Source organism: Dromiciops gliroides, chromosome 1 (genome assembly GCF_019393635.1).
Source record: "Dromiciops gliroides isolate mDroGli1 chromosome 1, mDroGli1.pri, whole genome shotgun sequence".
NCBI lineage: Eukaryota > Metazoa > Chordata > Mammalia > Microbiotheria > Microbiotheriidae > Dromiciops > Dromiciops gliroides.
Genome location: NC_057861.1, coordinates 690958612 through 690964626, shown reverse-complemented (window position 1 = coordinate 690964626; position 6015 = coordinate 690958612).

Here is a 6015-nt window from a genome sequence, read left to right as displayed (position 1 = left end):
TGGGTAAACTGAGGCAGTTTGCTCCATACATTAATAATATCTATTCTAAACATTTTTCTTTCCTGACCTAAAGCCAGAGCATTATTGTCTCTATGGTTTTTAATAAAATACAAATGTCTTAGGCTGGCAGTTAAAGCCAACAAAAATCCGCAACATGTAAAGAGCCACAAGTCCTTGTGTCATTTTCCTGATTTTACTTTATTCCATTCAACTTAATTCACAAAGTATTTCTTAAGCCCCTTGTGAGAATTGGAATGACACCCCCTGCTGGGAGGGAGATTGTGAGCTCTGGCCTGAAAAGAAACCATGTGACTTTAGTGTCCATAAGTGACCTTTTCTGTGGTTTCAAAGGTCAGTTTGCAGTCAGGAAGTGATGTTTGTTCGTGAGTCCTGTCAATCAAAGTTACCAGCCAATTAGCTTGGAGGTGTGTGTGTGTGTGTGTGTGTGTGTGTGTGTGTGTGTATGGCCCTTTTTACTGTTTCACAAGAGGTTCTGGGAGTGGCCACTGAAGTCTTGGTATTTTTGGGTTTCTGACCTCAGTTTGGCAGGTTGGATGCTGGGGTCTCTTAGAGAGAGATTTTTACCTCTCTTTCTTCTCACCAACTTCTTATGCACTTTAATAAAAACTTAAAAGTCTAAACTCTTGCTAAAGCTTCTAATTTAAGTCAACCACTCATTAGATTTTAGACATCATAGTTAGTATTTTAGGTCCTTACACCCTACTATGTGCTAAGCATGAGAATAGAAAGAAATGGGAGGGGGGAACAGTACTTGCTCTCAAGGAATTCACATTTTCATGGGTAAAAATATATATAAACAATTACTTATAAATGAGATATATTCAGGATAAATTGGAGATTCTGCTTCACATACTCCATGCTCTAGCCAAACTGAACCACTATTTTTCTGTCCAAAATAAGCACAGATCATTACCTATGTCTGTAATACTTTTCTTTAATTCATATCTCTGAAATATTATCTTCTTATTGTGCTCAGCTCAGGTACCTTCTCTTTTCCCACCATTCATGGTTTTCCCAGATGCTAACACTGTCTCCCTCCTCAAATTACATTACAGTCATGTTTATCTGTGTTATAACCCTCTGGTAAAATATAACTTGCTGGGGGTAAGGACTGTTTCCTTTTCTATCATTGTAACCCTGGTCATCAGCATAAGACTGTGATCAGAGGGGTTATTTAATGAATAATTGTTCAATTTACATTTATTTTTATTAAATAAGCTAAACTATGGTTGATACCCCCTCGAACACTAAAAGATCCACTACCTTAGAGAATGTGAAAGATGAAATGCATTCGGTAAAAATTGTTGATAATGCCAAAGGAAAATCTGCAAATTAACAAACTTTTAATTTTTTTGTTGTTCAATTGGGGAGTTTATGGAATAAAAATAAATCCTTATTAATCAGAAAAAAAATTTTAAAGGAGTTAAAAAGTAGAATGTAGAACACTTCAGGCTAGAGAAAATGAGCAAAATGGATGGTGGCAAGAAAGGCCATGTTTTAAGTGAAATAGTAAAAAGTCATGACTATGGAGGAATATTCATGAAAAGGCAATAGTTGGTTAAATCTTTCTTGTGGGTTTATTTCCATATCCAGAACTCTTCTTAGCTCCAGAAAGAGACACTAGAAAAACTCTCTCATTCTCAGTAAATAAGACAATGACTCTAAAGTAGAAAAAAAAAACAGACATACATTTTTAAAAAGCATCAATTTTCTTTCAGGCACTGCTTTTAGCCTCATCCATGATAGGATACTAATTAAATATTTCTGAAATTTTATTAATAGAACTCAAACATATCTTATTACTGGTTGACGTTGGCTATTATGTTCAAAACATTATGTGACAGGCATACATTTTTTAAACTAAAATGATTAGTTTAATTTGTAAAAAAAAAATAAACTCCAGAATTATGCATGATAGATCCATAATAAACATATAACAGAAATTTTAGGTGAAATACATAGAGGCAAAATCATGTAAAATGCAAATATACCTAGAGGGTGATGGTATATGAAAAATTATAGTGTCTGGAGAATTGAAGTTGAGGATCACTCAAATGCAGCAGTGGATGTCTGTGGGCTGAAACTAATTCTAAACTAGGTATAATGCTGGAAAAGTGGTGAAAAAGCTACCTAAAAAAAACCTTATGTTAAAAAATAATAGAAGAGCTACTCATGTGGTATGAATGAAGAGTAAAACAAATGGATAGCCCATACACTACACCATTAGATTGTGAGCTACTTGAGAGCCTTTCTTTTTGTCCTCCTTGTTTGACACAGTGCTTTCCAAATATTGCTGTTGTTGTTCAGTTGTTCAGGTTGTCTCTGATTCTTTATGAACCCATGAAAAATAGCATGCCAAGCCATTTTATCCTACACTCTCTCCCAAAATCTGTACAAGCTCTTGTTCATAGATTCCACAAGACTAGCTATTCATTTTATTCTCTGCTGTCTCCTTTTCCTTTTCCTTTCAATCTTTCCCAACATCACTTTTTTCCAATGAGTCCCATCTTCTCATTATGTTTCCAAAGTATTTACGCTTCAGTACTTGAGATTCCAGTGAATAATCTCAATTAATTTCTTTAAGCATTGATTTATTTTATCTCCTTGCTATCCAAGGGATTGTCAAATGTGTTCTCTAGTACCATAATTCAAAAGCATTGATTCTGTGGTACTCAGCTTTGCTTATATTTCAATTCTCATAGCCATACATTAATACTGAAAACAAAACAAAACAAAACAAAAACTTAACTTCATAAGGTGATGTTTCTAATTTTTAGTATACCGTACAGATTTACCCTGGCTTTCCTTCCAAAGAGCTAGTTCCTTTTAATTTCTTGACTGCAGTTGCTGTCTGCAAAGATATTTGAGCCCAAGAATACAAAATCTGACACTACTTCCATTTGTTTTCCCTTTCTTTGCCAGGAAGTGAGGAGACCCATTGCCAAGATCTTGTTGTTATTTTTAAGCTTTAAGCCTGCTACTACACTCTCCTCTTTCACCCTCATCAAAATGATTTTTAACTCTTTTTTCACTTTCCATCATTAGAGTTGTATGAGCAGGTACGGAACATGTACAATGTCTATTGTTAGAGTGTATCCCCAATTTATAAGATTGCACCACTGTAGGTCAGTCTAGGTGTATGGAGCAGAGTGTTTATGAGGCAGAGTAATGAGTGCTATAGAGAAAATATAAATTAAAGACAGATGGTGAAACCCTTCGATGCCAGATGAGTTTAGATTTTGTCATAAAAGGAGGGACAGTTGAAGCATTTTCATCAGAAAATGGACATAACAAATACAATTTTCCTATAGACTAAAAAGCAATTATATTGTCATCAGCTGATTTTTTTAGTTGAAAACAATGTTGACTGATATGTTTTCCTTAGATCTCACTTCAATTTTATAATATATCTCTTCTATCTTCCCCACTTAATGAGCCACATACCTCATGACAAAGAAAATATAGAGGAAAAATAGTCATTCATCAAAACCAATAAACTCATCTTTTGAGTCCAACAGTATATGAAGAATTCTGTACATATTCTCTCCCACCTTTGCAAATAATGGGATGAGAGCTATTCTCACATTTCTTCTTCAGGGTAATTGAAATGATTTTCTCCCCTTTATGTCATAGTCATCTTGTTGATAAAAGCATTCATGTGATTGGTAAAATATAATAAGATTCTGGTGAGGCCATAGGATTTGTTTTATCCTTTAAGGCCTAGTTAACTTGGCTATATCCCATGATCACAGACTGTATACCTTAACCCAACTAACGACCTTAAAATGTATATTAGACATTACAAAGGGAAGCGGTTGTGAATTGATCAGAATGCATAAATTAACTCATAGTTTGTAGGTTGTTCTTTCTAGGAAAGAAGCACACCATTTTCATATATGAAGAACTGCATGTAATTAAATAATTCTTACTACATGAGTAGAATAGAACAGTCTATTTGCAAAATATGAGAAGTGCTCCAGTTTTCACGTAATAGATTTGTATATTCTTGCTCACTCTCCACAGTGACATAAATTATATTATTAAATAACTCCTAACACATTAGATGCTACTTCAGATTACTAAAGAGATGAAGGAATAAATAGGCAGCAAGTTATTGAGTCCAGATTTGAAACTTCAGTCTAGGTAAACCCCTGGTACAAAAATAACTCCCTGGATTTTTTTTTTAACTTTTAATCTTAGCAAACAACAAAGGCCCATGAGAACCACAGTCCAATGAGGTGAAATGTATGCTCAGTCCCTTATGGAATCACATAGAGCCCCTAGCTATTTTTTAAAGACCCAGCATTTCTTACATTTTAAGATCAGACTAGTGTTGCCAAGAAGAAATGCTGTTATATTGTCAGCAGAACCAAAGTGTCATCTTCATGCCAGAGAAATAGTTTCTCAAATATTGTTGGTGGATATCTGTATATCTAAGGGTTTTAAGAGGTAAGATATCTGTTAACTTCTATGTTTTATGTATAGCAAAGGGGTTTTAAAAGCTATTGAATTTGTAGAAAGTATTTGTATTATTTTTATGATCTCCCTCCATTCAATCCTCAAAAAAACTTAAAATACTTTGTTCTGGGAAGACTTTTGAGATCAGAAATTTGTAGGCCAAATACCAACACAGAGTTAACATGTATTCCAAGACTGAAGGACTGAAAGTTGGACAGAACCAAAATTTTTTCTGTGCTTGTTGTTTGTTGGGTAAGAAATGTAATTGTATTCAAAAGAGTAAAATACCACCTGAAAAGTTTATTTGCAAACGAGGCATCTTTCTTGCACATTTCAAAGTTACATAAGATTTCTCAAAAGAAGTCATGAGAGAAAGGTTGGAAAAGCTTCTTATCAGTCATAACTGAGCATAAATGATGTATACTTGTTAAAGGAAGTTCATCATTATAATCCAAGGGATCTAGTGCAAAAAAAGAAACCAAGAAGTGATTCCCTATATATGGGAAGATCCTTCCAATGTTAACCTTTGTAGATGATTCTGATTATTGCAGGAAGCCTTCCAATATTTACATTGCCTCCTAAATGAAACCCATAATTATGTTTTTTTTTTTTTTTAAGTGAGGCAATTGGGGTTAAGTGACTTGCCCAGGGTCACACAGCTAGTAAGTGTTAAGTGTCTGAGGCCGGACCCGAACTCAGGTCCTCCTGACTCCAGGGCCGGTGCTCCATCCACTGCGCCATCTAGCTGCCCCTAAAAGACATTTTGTTTTTGTTTTTGTTTTTTTTTTTTTTTGTAGGCAATGGGGGTTAAGTGACTTGCCCAGGGTCACACAGCTAGTAAGTGTCAAGTGTCTGAGGCCGGATTTGAACCCAGATACTCCTGAATCCAGGGCCGGTGCTTTAACCACCATAATTATGTTTAAATAGATGAAGAAGGCCTATCACAAAAACCGTACTGTGCAGATAAATAAACAACATATAGGATAGCTCTAATTCATCAATACAAATTCCTTTAATAGATAGTAAATGAAAAAAATGAGTTGAATAAGAGGATAATAATAGCCTGGATTGCTTTAAGGAAACTTCATGATTCTTTTAATGATACCAAGCTTCTCCCATTAAAAAAAAAAAAAAACACCAAGAATTTTAATAGGAAGAATTTTGCATGTCTCTGAAGAATTAAAGTTGAACAATACACAAAGAGCAATTGAGAAGTATAGGCTGCAATACATTCTGGACATGGAATTTCATATTCAAAGCAATGGAAAAGATGTTATCACAGATGGCCACTTGTGTATTTGTTTGTGTGTGTGTGTGTGTGTGAGAGAGAGAGAGAGAGAGAGAGAGAGAGAGAGAGAGAGAGAGAGAGAGTGACAGAGACAGAGAGACAGAGACAGAAACAGACAGAGAAAAAAGAATTGTTCATATGGTTAGATAGGGGATAACTTAGATAATGCAAATGATTCTATGGCAATCTTATAATATAAAAAGATGTATAGAAGTTCCCCAAAATTTTCAATGGATACAACTTGGCAA